The sequence below is a fragment of the Gallus gallus genome, chromosome 10, assembly GCF_016699485.2.
Source record: "Gallus gallus isolate bGalGal1 chromosome 10, bGalGal1.mat.broiler.GRCg7b, whole genome shotgun sequence".
NCBI classification, from domain to species: Eukaryota; Metazoa; Chordata; class Aves; order Galliformes; family Phasianidae; genus Gallus; species Gallus gallus.
This window is the reverse complement of record NC_052541.1, coordinates 8,292,549-8,311,092: the sequence shown is the minus strand read 5'-3', so window position 1 is coordinate 8,311,092 and position 18,544 is coordinate 8,292,549. Positions and strand designations below refer to the sequence as shown.

Sequence of the window (18,544 nt, the reverse complement as noted above, 5' to 3'; positions counted from 1 at the left end):
ATGCAATTTAGTTACTAGGTTTGTCAAGTTACAGCCCCAGGGACAGAAATTACCCAATTCTGAAGAAGATAATATTAAATACTTACTCTTGTATTCCTCCTCAAAACCTCAACTAATGAGGAAAAATAATTCTAGATCTCAATTATAACTAATTGAGCTATATCAAATCTGTTTTCAAGATAGTGACTGAGCTTTGATACAGAAACTATAGTGGGCATATGTGAAACTTCATGGTATATAGAAGGAGAAAATGAGTGTCATCTTTTAGTTTACACAAATGAAACAATAGGCAGGTATTCAAGATGAAAACCAATATTTTCTCATTTCTGTAGTATTTAGCATGGTGGGATCTGTGTGCTGGATAATATGGGTGATGCTTTCATAATATGCTGTTGTTGTGTACTATTTCCTTTGGTCTAAATTATTGTTTTCCAGTTGTGTTCTTCCAAAAGCAAGCAGAAAATCTAACAGTGATGTTCTTTTACACTTACCCCTAGTGGGGAACTAAGAGAACTGACCTGAACTTGAAGTACTGAGAATATATACAACAGATAGCGAGCAAAAATTTTAAACAAGGTTGCCTAAGACCAAGTATTAGCAATAGCTGATGTACATGTATCTTAGTTGAACCTCATCTGATTTAAACTTGCATTTTTGCTCTATGATGGTATTGTAGTATTGGATGCTTGATGGTGTTTGCTGGGGAAAAAAAAAAAGCATCTTTATGGAAAGTACCCTAAGAGTAGAAAAACAAACTTTTGATGATCAGAATAGTTTGAAAGAAGCAAGAATCTTGATAAGTTATTGTTGCAGCTGTACTTTGGCTTGCTTTTCTACTTAAGCTTTTTTTCCTCTAACTTTAATTTGATAGTTCTACATTCCAATGGCAGGGTAAGACCACTGTTAACAGCAAGCTCCCACTGAGATACTTACCCTCAGTATGACCATCTTTTACATATTGAAAAGCGTTCCACTGAGAATTTTGTCTGCTTAGACAGCAGTTTTATACTTGAATTACAGTGAACATTGTGAGTAGAAAGATATTCTGCTTTAGGTGAAGTTCAGTTTTGCCTTATAGAAGACATTTAAAGCTACATATAAATGTTATTCATTTATTTAATTACAGCAAGGTGGATCTTTTCAATATTAGGAAATTGTTGTAACAGTGGCTTACGCTCTTCATAAAATTAAGCCTTTTTGAGTGTACTGTAGTGCTGAGAGTTCATTCCGTTGTTCCTCAGGCTTAATTCTCATCTGTCACTCAAGTTAGTACACTCATTAATGGTCTTTTCTGCTCCGTCGCCTTGCAGAGTTCAGATTCAACTTTTTTTTTCCAAAAATATCCTTCCTTCAACTTTCTGGAACTGTTTCTCTTGAGTTAAATGTTATTTCAAGGCCTGTTTAAGAAAATCTTTATAAGGAATTTTAAAGAATGCTATGGTAGCTCTCCACAGCAAAGAAAGTATGGTCAATGTTCAAAATCAGGATTAGAGAGTACTAAGTACTGTAGAGATAGTGAATTTTTGAAGTTTGAGAGATTGAATTCTATAGGATACTTGTACTTAATTTTTTTAATGGTGTTAACTGTAGGAATAAAATTGCTAGCAGTTGTATATGCTCAAAGACTTTGAGTGAGAAAGCTAATAAGGAAAAGATGATAATTCATTGGGAGCTGTATGTAGAGAAAATGTACTCTGCAAGTTGAGAAAAAACACATGGGGAACTGAGCAAACATGCTGAGGGAGCTGGCAATCGCATCACAACAGCCAGCAGATATATATAAATCTGTTAATAGCAGTAGGGAACAGAAGGAATTTCCTTTGGCAAGGCAAATTGCAGTTCAGAACAAATGATACTGAGCTGATATGTGTTGTGTATATTTCTATGTATATTAATATATTTTGAATATATTTTTATTCTAAACTCAAAGTTATGTAAGTAGATTCAAATATAGTTTCAAACACTGCAGTCGTCTTTGGAAGCATTCCCTTCTGTCTTGGATATCAAGATTCAAGGTTAGAAAAGCTCTGTAGGTAGAGAAATGACAGGCAGCTCCTTGCCCATGGAGCATCAATTGCTAAAGAATGAGGAAAACATCATGTAACTGCAGACACTACAGGAATGGATTCAGTTCGAGTTAAAACCCATCCACTTTCTACGGTGTCAGATTCTGCTCAAAGAGGACTGAAATATGATCAGATTACAACTAATCCATGTCAGATATACGTGTATTCATTTTGCTTTTTCAATATTTATGCTAAAGATGTTTATGTATGACAGTACAGCCTTCTCTATTACTCCTTATTTGTTACAAATCATATTGGATGGAAGGTAAACATGAAAAGCATTAGATTCCTAGAGTGAATCTTATAGGGTTTTTTTCCCACTGACATCATGAATCATGGTAAGACTCATGCCCTACTGTATTCCAATGTGGTTCTGGAAAATTATATCTAGATTCTGTTGCTGGATTTTATGTTGAAAATTTTCGATTTTGAGAAGTGGAACAGACAATTGTTCTTAGTTCCCCTCTACTGACTGAAAAATGTAGAGAAGATGCTTACTGAATAAATAATGTGTATTAATGCTGCAGTTATGCTGTGAAGCAGAGGCTTGTTCTTACAAGTTTTTGCATTGCACAATTCACACTGTTCAAGACTATCTACAGCAAGAAAAATAAAAAATGCTTTTTTGATTGTTTGTGAATGCAGATTTCATAAAGAAATATGTATGATTAAACTATATATTGAGAGGAGCAGAGTTGTATGAATGTAGAGGAATTTGAACAGATGAACTGGAGTTATAGATGTGACTGCAAATATAATGTGTGCCCAAGAAAGGGGGGAAATAAATACTTATAGTCCTTCCACTGTTTTACTGTTAATAATGCTCTGACTTACTAATGTACACTTGCCTGAAACTTGTGAAAGAGAATGTTAAAACAACTCATTGTTACTTGTGCTAGGTGATGCTTTGTGATAGTCAGGGTGGACTAGAAGCTGGTACGTCACTGGACAGTAGTAGAAAGGGGTCTTACTACTATCCCATTCACACTTACATGTGTTCCTTTGCATCATGTTTTCTCTGATGGCTTCTGATCTTGTCCATCACTTCCTTTCCTAGTTCTCTGTCCTTTTATTCTGATAAATGTCTTACACTTGGGAGAAGATGAATATAACTGTTGCAGCACTGAAGAGATAATGCATCCTGAGAGGATTTCTCAGTTGGCAAAACTGCCCTGCATTCATCAGGAAAGCTTGGAGGCTATTTGTAAGATGTTGACTTACTGTCTGATACACTTTGAGGGGGGAAAAAAAGTATGGACTATCTTCAAAGCTACTATTCTATAGCTGTGTAGGGGGAAAGTATCAGTACTTACTGGCACTGCACTAAGTACACTAAGACTGAAGTTATAAAATAGTCACCTATCTGCATGGCAGTTCTCAGTTCAAAGCTTGAGTGGTTGGAGTGTGTTAAAGACAGCATAGCCTGCCAGTTAAAGGAAGTCATTCTCCCATTATATTTAGCACTGATGCAGCCTCCCCTTGAATACCATGTTCAGTATTGGGCTCCATGATACAAAAGAGGAAAAAAATATATATATTTTTGAGATAAATGCTTGTCTCCATCTGAGGGCATCAAAGCTGATAGGAGACATGTCTTGGGGTGAACTGCTAAGGACATGGGGATTACCTGGTTTGGAAAAAAGGAGGCCAAGAGGTGACTTTGCTTCTTTCCACAATTTCTGGGGAAGGGGAAGTGGAAAGAGATGCCCTTCTCTATGACCTGTGTAGGTATTGGGTGGTTAGGCAGTTAGGCTTGATGATCATTTTAAGTACCTTGCAACTGAACTGTTCTTAATTTATACACTTTAACACAAGGCCTTCAGTTGCAGTTGTTCTCAGGATAATATTTAAAGTCATTGAATTATTTCCTCCAGCATAAGCAAAGCAAGATGCCACCCAGATTTGCAGACCAAGTCTTATGAGAAATGTGGGCATCACTGATTGAGAAAAGGAATATTTTGGAATGTTGAATCCAAAATACATCCACACCTTTAAAAGTCAAAACACTTGAAATGACTTAAAAATACCAGGAATTTATGTACCTGAAGGGTTTCTTCCTAAAGAATGTTGTGGCTGTCTCAAAATGAAGAAAAAACATTGCATATCTTCAGGTGACACTGTAAACCCTGTTCAAGTATTCTCAGTATCAATTCAAGTTTTGGTATAAAACCTCTTGCCTTCTGTGTTAGTTTCTGATGGATTTCTAACTACTGAAGATTCATAAAGAGAAAGTCTTTCAGCCCTTTGCTGTTAGTGTGGAATAGAATACCCCTATCATTAGTGTAGACTTGTGCCCTGGAGAGTGTTTAGTTTGTCACAACATGTAAATGGTGGTATAAATGAAGTTATTTCATGGAAGATCTCACAATAGGTCTTGAATGACAACTTGCTTTATGCCTCTGCTTATTTTCATGTTAGGAAACACAGGGTGTTTAGGGGACACCTGAAGCACTTACGCAAAGGTGGTAAAGCTGACTAACTGCTATCAGTGCCAGCTTAGTCCTTCCGAAATGCCACTGCACAATAAACAAAGGGTAGGGATTATAGCTCTGCTTCCTCCTTCAGAGTATCTACTTTTTTCAAATTGTGATCATAAAGATTATTGATCTAACTTCAGATCAATCCTTTTCTGGATGTTTGGTTTATGTACAGAAACAAACTTTCATCTTACCCTCTTGGAATATTTCCATCCTCCATTTTGGTTCATGTCAAAATGCTTATTTGATCAATCAGTCTTCTAAAATGCTCAGAGCAGTAGATTCAGGGCTGGTGACTGCAGGAATGTAGCAAAATGCCTTGAAGAGGGTTTGGAATGTTTCTAAGATCTTACTGAAAAGAAAGCAGTAAAAAATACACTAACACTAACTTCAGTGTATCATACCAGTGACTTTGTTAGTTGCAGCAGTTTAAGAAGTTATCTCCTTTTCCCAGTAACCATTTTCGACTCCTCAAACTAGCTTATTGGAAAATCGTTGTTAAAATTAGCTGTGACTTTCTAGATCAATTTTATTTTAACTGGAAACAACCCGTAAACATATTGTCTGAAGGGTGAAATGCTAAGGAGAAGGAAGAAATTACCTTGCAAAAAATGGTTAATTACCTTCAGGGAGAGAAGGGGTTACAGGGCTGCAGCTATTTACAGGGTATCTTTAGCAGCTGTGTGGGTAACGGACTGTGGCTCAGGTGTTTCTAAGAACCAAGCAAGAACAAATATCTTCAGAGAAATTGGAAGACTGACATAAGGATGAGTTGCTCCTATGAAAATCTTAGGAAGAAGTAGAGAAAATGTGTGGACTTAAGGAAAAAAAAATATATAAAAGTGAGTTCTACTATGGGGATAAACGCATACCTGGGAACTTTGTGCTAGAGGTGAGTCAAAACATGGAGGCCTTGTTATAAGCCTTAAGTTCTTAATGATTATGTAAGTAATATAAAGAACTGTGAGACAAAAATCTCTGAAGCAATTATCTAAGGTATACATGCTTGTAAGTGACCTTTTTGTTTCTGTTCACACATTACTAAATGTTTGGGTAGAAATGGTTAGTAGGTAGATGTTATTGCTGTGCTAGGTTTTCAATTAGGCATGTGTACAAGATGATCTCGAAATCAGAAAATATTATTTCATTGGTACAGAAAATATTGCTTTCAAAATACAATATGGAAAATTGAAATCTAGTAACTTGTCCTAAAGAAACTCATGCTTTGTAGTTGTAGATTTAATACAAGGAAAACCTCCAAGAGCCCAGGACTATAACTGTAAATTCTTAAAAACAAATAACAATTCTAATATAAACATCATGTGGACAGATAATTAAAGGTAATTATAAATATAGGTCGTTATAATATAATAATTATAAATATAATTTGTTGATGGAGATACTAAGAAAGAAAATGCAAACAAAACAGCATAGTCAAATTTAAAATGGAAATTTATGATGGGAATAAGCGGCTGAACTACAAACAAGTTGTTTCTCTGCTGCAATGTTTGGACATAAAATTATGAAGTGCATCTTGGAAATCTGAAAATAGGAACATGTAAAGGGGTATAGATTTAATGCTACAGGAAAGGTATCTTAAAGCAAAGTTTGCTTGCGATTGTCACTAAGACATGAGTATGAATGGATGCAAACATGTACACATGTATGACATAGGTAATGCTAAATCTGATGGATCTGTGACATTTAATTTGAAGGTTTTTCTGTGATCTAGCTAGCTAGGGAATGCCTAGCTCTCTTCTTAATCCTCCTTTCAATATTTTATATTTTGTTACTTATTTCTTTTTAACATGTTGCAGCTAAGATGTATGTGTACTACCTACAGTTCTTCCCACTGTGTTACTGAACTGTGACTTATTACACAGCTTTTTAATATTAGTGATTCTTTTAATCTGTACAGATTAAGGCAGTGGAATAGCATTAAAATTAAATTATAGCTTTATAGCATGATAATTCTTAATTCTGGGATACCATTTTTACAGGTTCCAAATTCCACATACACTTTTCTACAAGATTAGTGTTCTCTTTTACTAAGTAGAAGAGTTATGTGAAAACTCCTGATACAAAGCACTTTGTTTTCAGCTGGAAACAATTTCATTGCAGCCAGCTTCAGATAAGTTCTTGACAGGTGCCTTAACGAAGGCAAGGTTATTGAAGCCCAGGTGTATGTAATAACACAACTATGTGGCAGTGGATAGTGTGGGAGTGGTAGCTGCTGGTTAAAAGGCATCTCATGATACACATATTTTTAAAAAGGAAAAGACATTGTAACTGTTTCAGTTTTTCTTCTGTTTATTTCTAGTTGCATTCAGAGCTGACTGAATCAACATTAGTGATGAATAGTTAAAAATCAATGCAGGTATTTTGGGCTCTCTGCTGCAAACAAATAAGTATTCAGAGGATGTCATTATTTGTCTGGATGTGTCCACACTGCAATTGCTCTATAATTAACTGCTTTACAACACGGTCTATTGTGAGATTTAATTTTACAGGAGATGTCATGAAAATGCAAGTTGTCTTTGAAATATTAGACCAAATTTAACGTGTCCGGCCAACCTAATTGATAGGGAAAGCATCTACTAAATAGAAGTATCAGTGTAATTTTTGTGCTCTGTTAAAAATCCTTAGCTTTTGGTCTGACTGTAAACAGCTTTTGTTTTTTATGTAGCCTGTGCATTCCTGTGCATGTCTTCTGTTGGTAAATGAGCTTCAGCTAGGGTGGTTGTTTTGATCCTTGCAAAATGGAAGCATGCTGTAGGGAACAGTGAAATAGTATGATTGTGGTTTATTACCCTTTTTAAAGGGTTGGTTTTTTTACCAAGCTTTTTGGCTGGTCTGTCAGGGGAATTCTGATTACTTGATAGGATTCCACTGTTTTCTGATATCGTGCTCATGTAAAGGTCTCCTAATCTGCTTTTTTCAGAAATTATATCTGTCTGGAACAAAATAGGGCTCTTGTACTTAGTTCAATTGGCAGTACTGATCACCTGACAACAGTATCTGGTGGTCTTTGTAACTACGAACTGTAAAGTGCCACTCGCTGGCTTCATTCAGTGTTGAGAAGCTGCTTCCTGCCAGGTGAACTCCAATAGATCCAAACAGAAAATTACAATCATTGGTTATCTAAATTGGACCAATAACTATACTAGCAGGAAGAGAATGGATAAAAAATCTACCTCTGCCCTGTCTCTGCTGAGGTAATGTCTGACTTATTTGTGTTGGAATAAGGAGGAATGTGTTAAACAGCCTTATGTGTCTGCACTGTTGAGCAGGCTGATCACAGACCAGTGGCTTTCCAAAATTATCCAAACCAGCTAAATGCCTTTTTTTTTCCCCCTGCTTTTGTATGTTATCCTTCAAAACTTAAGAACAAACTTGACCCTACTTACTGTCAGTTAAGACAGTGAAAGGTATTTCTACCTTTTCCTTCTGGAACAACGTCTGACCTTAAGGCCCATTACTTTTTAAAATTCCTGTTGTTATTTATTACCTAATATTTCCCATCTAGTCAACAGCTGTAAGATGGTGTGGACTAATTACTAATGTATCTTGGATGATTTACCTTGTAATAATAACTTAAACAAACAAACAAAAAAAAACTGTAGATGTGAATAGGAAAAAGATTGAACCTGCAAATATGCAGCCCCAAAGATGAGAGCAGGGTGAGACAAGCCTCTTCATACATCATTTGCATCATGTTCACTCAGCTGTGCATATCAAAGAGAACATTTTTCTCCTCAAATAAAAGAACACTATTCCAAAAGTCCAAGATAATTATGTAGGAATGTGTGAACCTAAAGTATAATATAAATACTCTGCAACCTTACTTAGTGGATAGGCTGCCATTGTCTTCTATATATTTTATATATTATAAATATAATATATATGGTGTATTTTACTGTATACTTTTATTTTACTACTTAACAGAAAGTATCTTTTGAATTAATTAGATTCTTGCCAAAGTCCTGGAGACTTTACTAATGATTTTAACTGTGCCTAACAGCTATGAACTGAATTAGTATACGAGAACACAAACTAACATTCTTCGCAGCTGTGGTGAAACAGTTGGTTAACTGAATTCTATTATAGTTGTCTTCTGTAATTTCTGAATATGGGGACATAAGATTTCTGTTTCAGAGATCAGTTAATGGTGCTTAGCTGATCAAATGTACATTTTTGTTGTGCTCGCTTTATTTTTTTTCCCTTGTAGAGGTCTAGACTATGCCTCGAAAGCCTTAAAAGGGAAATGGTTCCAGGATGTTATATCAGTAACTCCTTTGCAAAGAGCAGATGACAGTGCTATTAACTCTGTCTTACAAGGATTTGCTTTTAGTGAGAAAATTCAGGGCCTTTCTTTTAAATTTCCTTGTTGTTTTTTTCTTTTTCTCCTGCCATTTGATGCCAAAGGTCTTGTAATTCTTACTTCTGTAGCAGTATAATGAGGAAACTTGCTCCTTTGCCAATGCTTCTTTATACCCTATTAATAATGTTAGTGTTAGGATCATGCCTTTGCAAGCCAAGTATACTCTTAGAATTACTGTAACTCCATGTAATCCAGAGGAGTTATTGTGAGTCATTCTTCTCTGCTTGAACATAGCTTCAGAATGCCTGGATAGATAAGAATTGTTTCAGAACTGCAGTCTGATGCTGTGTTACAGCAGAGAATATCAGCATATAGAGTAACTGGCATGTGTTTACTGTACTTGCTCTCTAGTGCCTGCTTATTTTTCTCTGTGCTGAATCAAGTATGTGTGTGTCATGCAGTAACTTTACAGTTAAATCACCAGCAGATTTGAGGACTCTTCACTATAAACATTCTGTTCTGTTTTATCAGCTGTCAACGCAAGTAGAGAGTGTCAGCGTAGGCAGGAATGAATAGGGAAGAGTGGAGATAAATGTTTCCCTATCTTTATATTCGACTGTAATAAGACTAAGGCAATAAGAATATTAATCATCAAGACATAATATTTTTATATGTAATGTTTCATTTTGACAATTAATATCTTTAAATAGAAAGCTATTTGAAATAATAATGTTAGGTTGCCATAGATTGTTGCTTTATTTGCCTCGCAGGAAAAGCATGCTAGATGATGATTTGTCTTTTAACCTGTTTATTGCCTATAACAAATATTGATCTAGTTCAAAATGTATCAACCAGATATGAATAAAATAAGTGTTCCAAAATGAGAGCTAAGGAGATCATAATGAAGAGTTCTATGTTGTTAAACCTACAGTGTTTGAAATTGTAATGGGCAAAGTAAAGCTACTTACGAATCTACTCACTGATAGAATGCTTACTGTACAGATTAATGTATTATTGAGTAGGAGGATGATGCTGTGTGATTTCAGATAAGCTCATTCCCTACACAGTAAATAGTTACCCTTATAAAAATTTTGCAGGTAATTAGTATGAAATCCTTTTTAAGAGCAACCGGTGCAGTACTTTCTAGTATATATCTAGCATATAAAAGATACTATGTGCAGAAGAAATACGGAGAAAACAAATGATCAATTTGTCCACATCCTTCTCTAAGATTTTTAATTATTTTTTCTTTCTCCAGGAAAAATAAAGATCAAACTGGAAGTAATTTTGCAAAAGCAATATGGGCCAGGGCTATTCAGAAGGTAAGAGCTCATCTTTAAATTATTGATGCATCTGTGTAGTTTGAAGAATTGGGGGAGAACTTAGCATAAGATTTCTTGTTTAAGTTATTAGTTACAGCAGGATTTGAGGAGCTGACTGCTGAGTCTCCAACAGAGCCAATTCCTTCCATTGGTTCTCTACATTCGTGTGGTTACTTCTCTTCAAGGTTTGTTTTTTTTTTTTTTTTTCTGTAACAGAAAGAAAAACGTTCTGAATTAATCCAGAAATCATAACTTCATACATCTGATTCTGAGTAACTTTGATATTGGCAAAGGTCACTGCTTCACTATTTAAAACAAATGTATTTAAGAAACTGTTTTAACAACTTATCCTGGAAAACTCTTATTTTGTATTGATGCTATAATTGCCTAAACAGGCTTTTTCTTCTTTAGATGTGGTAATGAAGGGAAATTCTTATGACTTCTTGCTGGGTTTCTGGTCAGTAACGCTCACAGTTACTAAACTGTACAAACTGTTGTCTCAAATGAAGAGCTGGGAATTCGCACATTATTTTTTACACAGGTTGCTTACCAGTATTGTTTGTTGTGTCTGTTGCATGCCTCTTGTGAGCAAAGGAAAGGGAGTCTTGGAGAGAGTGATTTAGACATCTTACTGTACTTGAAAATATATAGGAGGCTTTCCAGCAACTCTATGGAAAACCAAGTACTGTTTTGAAGGACCTGAAGTTACATCAGGAACATTTGGGATGTATGCTTTTTTGTTAGCCTATGGAATTGAGAGATTGAGTTAGGCAGTTGTTATGATTAAATATGAGATGACAGCTAGTGTTTCACCAGAGGCATGGCAGCTAATGAATATTTACTCAAACACTGACCAGATAGGAAAAGTGCCAAGGTATTGGTTTGGTTTGGAGACTGTCTTTTTGTATTTTTAAAAAAGAACAAAAAACAACCTGTCCCAGTTTCTGCTTGAAATAGCTAGGCCTTCTTGCAGTTGTTTAGAATATGGGAATACCAAATGTTAGGGAAATCCTTTCTATATTGAGGAGGGAAGGGTAATTAAACACTTGAGGAGAAACTCTACATAAGGAGTAAGTTGTATTTTAAAAGACAGTGCAGGTTTAGATAGGGTCCTTTACCTGCTGCTCCACTTGTTGACTGGAAACAAAAATCCAGAACAGAAAACTAAGGAAAACAAGAAAATCCTTTGTTCACTGTTTTGCGAACATAAAATTTAAAAACAGATATTAGGATGGGGTTACAGAAATTCTAACAGATTTGAAATCGGTGCTTTTAAGTACTGGCAAGAATTATGAAAAGATGGCTTTAGAAAGATTTTTCTTATAACTTGGTGTTAGCCTGAAGTACAATGAAATAGATTTACCCCTTTCCTGCTTCCCACCTACACACCACAGTGTATGTCACTGTAGTTGTATCTTAATTAATAAATCCAATGTATACTAGAGACACTTCTGCTGCTGAAATATAATCATTTGAATGAACAATTGCTGCCTAGGTTTTTTTAATAAAACACTGAGAATAATAGTTGATTTCTAAAGCTAACATTAAACAGCAGACTGCTTGTGTAATGGGTTGTACCTTGTACCATTCCACAGCGCTGTTTACTAGTAACAGTGAGAACTGGAAACAAAAGATGTGAGGTACTGGCACTGTATTAACTGGTTCTGTAACCCAGAGATAAAAATTTAGAATGGCCTTGGCTAATTTTTCCTATATGCCTTACTTCTTAATTTGCAAAATGAGCATAGTATATCCAAGTGTCACAGTGCTCATACCTTTAAAATAGTGTGTGTGTTCCACTACTAACAAGATACTATATAAAACTCAGTATTCACTGTGGATTGTTTTTGTGCTGTTCTTTGTGATTTGAAGTTAACTGTACAATAGATGCAGTGATGTTCAGTATGAAAATACAATAATGCTGTAGCCAGCATTATTGGTTTATTGCCTTATTCAGAAATAAAACTTGACAACCTAACACTAAAGCAGAGAGAGCAATGGGGTTTTGGGACTGAGTAAGCAGACATCACTATGTTTAAGAGCTGTGCTGCTATGAGATTAATACAAAGTTTCTCTCTATAAGATTTTAACAGGGCCAAGAAACTGCAAACTAAAAAAAAAAATCTTCCAGCTGAACATTTTTTGCATCCCTGCATTCCAAGTAGCATTTGGTAAATGTCTTTGAATGTGGATAAACAAATATTTCCTTTTTTAAAATTGTTAATGAATACCCATATCTCAACTCAATTAGAAAGTAATTATAGTGTTTGCGTGACAATCAGCATATTGATTAAGCTAAATGACTGTCAGCAAACTAGATGCATTTCTTTGTTTTGTGCGTTGATTTCAAAGATCAGAACACTTTAAAATCACAAATGAAACAACAATTCGAAAACAAAGAACTTTAAGTGCATTTTCTTTTCAATTAACTGAATTTAGTCTCGGTGTAATTTCATCCATTTTAAGACTTAGACAATGGTTTAGAATGTTAATTGATTATATGAGGCAGTTCAAAGTACTGGAGGAGATGAAAGACTTTCTGTGATGTATTTTCTTCATTAGTCATCATTGATTGTGTTATTAATTGAGAAGAAAATTATAGTCATATCATAAGTAAAACTACTTGATAAAATTAATATTGAGTATCTTGTGTCAGAACTTTTTGAGTGGACTTGAAGAAGGTAAAAGAGGCAACATGGAGAGATCAGAGGAATGGTTCTGAGGTCACTGAGTGGTTGACTTACAGCCTGTAACATAAATACAAGCAGCACAGAGAAGCTGTACAATATTTATCAAACTGATATGTTTTGGCCTGTTGATAAGACCTCATCAACAGACATGCATGCAAATGCACGAGAGTAAGGAAAAGCTGTCCTTTATTGTCCAGTGTTAACTCTCAAGGAGGAAAAGAAAGGGGTGCATGAGCCTCTTGTGTTCAGTGAACGCAAGAAAAGTCATAAATGACAGCAGCCGGCAATATGTCATTGTAAGTAGAGAAATAATGGATTAGGATTTGAGATAATAAGTTGGGATAACCCTCATGTCAGAGGTACGAAAGAAAGGCATGGTAAGAAATAAAAAGAGCAGTTGCATGGAAGTGATTGCAAATAATGTAACACAAATTACTCAAAATATTAATTATAATTGGCTTCTGTTTCAAATGAAAAATTATTCCTTCATTCTGACTGCTGTGTCTCATGACTTATGTGTAGTTTATATACCATCTGAAGAGGTAAACCCTTTGATTTTATTTTTCCCCTTAAATCAATGTGAAACTTTAAAAAATTCAATTTAATTGAAAGTGTTAAGAATGATAGGCTGCAGGAAGAACCTTGATGTGTTGCTGTGCTATCATTTGAGATAAGTTATGCAAGGATAGAAAAAGATTGCTTTACTTTCCCCTTCTAATAGTAAGATATAATGATTCATAACAAAAAGGAACAAGAAAGCTTGTTGCTGCTCTCTTCCAGAACATTCTCTCTTCCACAATTAAACTTCAGTTTCCTCTTTTGCTTCAGAGCTCCGAGAGAGACCACTAATATTTTTTATCTTCCCCTGTTTCGTCTATCTCCAGTAACCCTGTTACAGTGACATACAGGGTGTCTTTGGACTCAGAGTAAATGATTTATTACTGGCTTTATTGATAGTCTGTGGCTAAGTTGATATACTACAGAATTATACGGCTCCTGGAGCATATTTGTAATTGAATAACAGAGCATTTTGTGAACATGTGTGGTGATGCTTGAAAGACTGAAATGTAACAGTTCTAAGAGAAAGTTTACAAGAGAGAATGTGTACTTCTCATAAAACAGGTAAAAATTACCTCATTGGTATGAATGAGCTGGAGTGTCTTGCAAGAACACCATTTCTGTGGAAGGAAAAGGTAACTTTTGGAATGCAGTAAAGGTGAAGAAGGTGCTGAAGATGAAGTTAGGATTGTTGAAGGCCAGGATCCATTAAGTTATAAAGAGTTGGAGATCTTAGTGATAAGAACTGGAGGAGTAGTCTCATAATAGCAAGAAAGGTAAGGAAGTCCAAGGGTGAGGAGGGGAGAAAAATACTGGTGTGACAAGCAATTGTATCCATGGGAGATGTAGAGCAGGAAAGCATTGAAAGCATCTGAGGATGGAGCACTGATGAAATCCTGGCAGAAGGAATGATAGGTAATGAAAACCTAATAAAAGATAACGTTGGAATCTAAGCAGGTACTTCAGAGAGAAGGATCGGGAAAAAATATCCAGGAGAACAAATTACCATGCCTCCAGGCTTATTATACATGGCATAGCCCTTTGCTCCAGCAGTCCTAGCACTGTGAGCAGAGCAGTTGCAAACATTCAGCTTTTAGAATCATTGCAACACCCACGTTAGTGTTCCTGCCTCGCTGTCACAGATCTTCCTTACGATCTGTCTTCTCTCAATCCTTACTTATTTTCAAATAGGGTCACTTGTTTTAAATTCACTGCCAGATTTTTCTTGGGGAGTCTGGTGGTTTGATCTTTATTGCTGAATCTTTCCATGTCCCTACTGTTTGTGGCAAGTCTCAGGAAGACTCTTAATTACCGCCATTATTATGGATGTTATTCATGTACTTAATTTTAAGTAGGTGACCAAGGCCTGCATGGAATGGAGATACTGTGTAATGCTTCCATACTAGGTTATTTTTCTCCAAAGAGCTTTGCAATATGCAAAGACTCTGCAAGCAGGATAAACATAACTTGAGAGCACAGCATTTTTATTTCGTAATACAAATAATAGAAAGCTAGGATTAATAAATCACTAGGCTAATCACTAATATGTGCATCACCCTGATAAGACTGTATTTCTGTTTTGTTTTCATATTCCACCGGATGAGCAAAGCAGGGAAGGGTTGCTCTACTGCTCCTTGCAGTAGGCTGATACTTGCTGATACTGAACTGCCATTTTCCAATTCTGTTTCCTACTGTCTCTGCCTCCCAAACCTTTAGATACCAGAAACCCCTGGCTGAAGGCAACAATCTGCTCCTCAGCTGAGACTGGAATGCATGCACTGTCAGAGCAAGGAAAAGTCCAGGAAAGTCTAATGCCTATAGTTAGATCTGTGGTAGTGCTTGCATGAAATATAGGTTATTTTGTCTGGAACTGAGATATAAAGAATCAATGGAAATAAATTACTTCTAAAACGGGAATGGTAGAAATTGGCTTATATAGTAGAGCAGTGAGAAAAAGCAGGCAAATTTATTACTCTGAGCTCATTAGTCTTTTCTGCCAATTTATATATCACTTTAAGAGGGCAAAAATTAGTATTTGCATTATGCATTTGAAAATTAACTATTTTAGGATAAAAGGGAAAAAATATTCAAGATGTATATTCAAATATTTATGTATATATATTTGTGAGCCCTGGACCATTTTAAGTTAGTTCCTGCAGAGATCTGCTTGTTCTTCTACATGTATTAGGAAGCTGCACAGTTGTTAAGTTATATTACTGACATAAGGAATAGTGATAGATGTTCTGCTAAACTGTTTCGTGTTTTCTTCCATAATCGGGGAGAGCTTAGTAGAGCAATGGTACAAATTCACATTTACTTTCTGTGATTACTGAAGAGATGCATGTATCAATAGTAGTATCTGAAGAGCTGAGTTACTGCAAAAAGTCTTGTACGTACTGCAAAACATAAAGGGATGCAATAATAGTCAGCAAAATATCAAGCTAAAATCAATTCCTTGCATGGAAATTGGCAACTGAGTGGAATTTCTGGTTTTTAGGATTTCTTTGGCAAACATTCTGCTCTCATAGGCAAGGCAGTCTAACAGTCTCTAGGGTGTACCCATTGCTGGAGGGAAACAGTGAACAAGAAGAGAGGAAGAGAGGAATGCAATTATGCTTCAGGGGTGATGCACGTTATTCTTAAATTACTACATCATGTCAATACCCTTATAAATTTGTGTGCTTGGTAGACCCAAATGGGAGAAAAATCATTTTCTCTCCTGAAATATGCTTTGATAATGGTCTTTCTCAGTGTTTGTTTGTTTCTTTGGCTTACATGTTGTGATTCTTTCAAAGCCAGCCTCTGTTTAAACTGCAGTTGAGCAAAAGCTGTTGTGATTTAAGAAGTGTTTGTGTGTTCTCTGTTAATTTAAAAAGCTCAGTGAAGAACCTTAACTTCTCTTAATGACATTTAAACTGCATGATTTCATAAACAGCAGTAAGCGTAAAGGAACTGTGTCTGGATCTTCAGTGGAGAGTAAGTAATGGTCTGAGCCTCCACATCTTTAGAAACTCCAAAAAAGCTAGCACTAGGTATGAGCCATCCTGAACAACTGGCAGGTGGATCCCATCCACTTATACAGTATCACAATTTGGGAATCACAAATAGTTTTCTTTTCCTTTCTAAAAATAAGCCTTTATATTCAGATGACAGTGAGGTTTACCACGGAGAAAATAACCAATGTTTGAGAGAATATCTTTAAAACTGTGTAGTCTCCCGAGTAAAATGGGCTGTATTTTATACATTCTGTTGTATCTTTAATAAATTAGAAATTATTTTAAGCATTGAAGACATGAGAAGTTTCCGTGGATAGGATAATAAGTGTAAAAACCGTGTGACACTTCCAGTAATTGTGTTGCTGTCTTATTCCAAGCAACTCTACTGTTGGAAACTAGCAGCGCCCGGCACCTGAGGGCAGCCGCCATGCAGGGCCAGCAGGCGGCCAGCAGGGGGCGCGCTGGGAGCGGCAAGGCTGCACTCGCCCCGCCCGGCACAGCGGGCTACGTGCCGGCGGCCGGGCTCCGGCACCCGGAGCTGGGACCGCTGCGGCGGCACCGAGTCTGATTGCGCAGTCAGTGCTTCCAATGTAGAGGAAAAATCGAATCTCTGGTTAGGCTTAGAATAGTATGATTTAGGAAGTGATTGACCAGATTTATTTTTAATTGACTCGGCGCAAGGATTGACACGGTTATTGCCTTTTCGTAATGAAGGAGCAGAAATGTCCCTCCCCTCATCACTCTGGGAGGCGGAGGATGGGACAGAGGGACCTTAATTCTGTGGCAGCTTTTGCAAACTTAGGCTAAGAGATGTCATTAAATATAAATTGCTTCTAATCAGTTATAATTGTCATAATGTCAGTATAAATAGCGAGCAACACAAATAGACCATTAATACCCCATAGGATTTATTTAACACTGGTTTTATTACCTAAAAATAGCGATGAACATTACTGAAATATTTTCATTTGACAGACGGTTATTCCTAAGCAATAGGGATTGCCTTCTGTTGCTGAACTTTGTGTGTGCCTGTAAAAAGAAAAAATATATATATATATATATGTATCACTGTGTAGGAAAAGCTTTGTCCCAGTTTCTTGATATAATTGGTTTCCAACTATAAAACTACTTTGTCTGTGAATATTACACTATATTTTAAATGGATTTGTTCTGCAGGCTGAGCTTGATATCCCGAAGTATAATTTAGCTTAAAGAATGAAGTAATTACTAGTATATCTTGGGTGCAGATGGACTCAATTTTTTTATAAGCTAAGTCATAATGTAGGTTGACGAAACTCATAAATCTGCAGAAGTTTTTACTGTTTTGGAATTACTAAATTCATTTTTCCCCTATAGAAGACTTTTGGAGTTAAGTCCATTGAATCAGAATCAGAGTGCTGCTATGTGTTTCCTCAACAGGATTTTGCTCAATCATAATAACTGAGAGATTACTAAATACACCGAAGCTGTGGTTTTAGAGTTTTATTCATTTGTAATAGTTATTATTTCAAATATATTTCAATCAAAAGAGGGGGAACAAAAGTCAGACCTTTTTCTAGAAAGGATGTGACAGATTCCCAGTGTGTCCTGCAGTTGTTGAAGTGATTTCTTTTGTCTTGGAGACACAAAGGTGCATGGAAGAATTCCTCAAGGTTAGTAGTCTGAGTTTCATACAAGTTAGCAGTGTCTACATTAGTAGTCATTTTATTAGGGAGTGTTTGTGGTTTTAATCAGTTCTCCCTTCAGTAGTTGCCCATATTAGAGCTAACTTGGTACGGAGAAAATTCCCTTTCTTTTATATTTTCAAGGTGCACAGCATTAAGATAGAGTCTAGTCAGGTGGCGGTCACAGCACCGAGCCGGCAGGAGCTTAGCAAGTGTTTGGGCAATGCTCTTAGACATGTGCTATAACTTTTAGGTATTCCTGTATGGATCAGGAGTCGGATTTGGGAAACCTTTTGGGTGGCTTCCAGCTCAGGGTGTTCTCTTCTGCTTTACATGGCTTTGTAAACACACTAACTCATATATATGTTCCTGAAACTTGTTTTGTATCTCTTTTTCTACAAATGCAACTTACTTGGCACTTTGCTCTTGATATTGAGAACTTCTGACCAC

General features: G+C 36.1%; 1 protein-coding gene across 1 annotated transcript in view; it reads left to right on the top strand.

The window, feature by feature from the left end:
- The first annotated feature begins 5,301 nt into the window (after positions 1-5,301).
- UNC13C (unc-13 homolog C) overlaps positions 5,302-18,544 on the top strand; it is a 141,331-nt gene continuing 128,088 nt past the window's right edge. The window contains exons 1-2 of the mRNA XM_040706919.2: positions 5,302-5,551; positions 10,123-10,186. The gene's annotated coding sequence lies outside the window, so the exon portion shown is untranslated. The remainder of the gene's footprint in view (positions 5,552-10,122; positions 10,187-18,544) is intronic.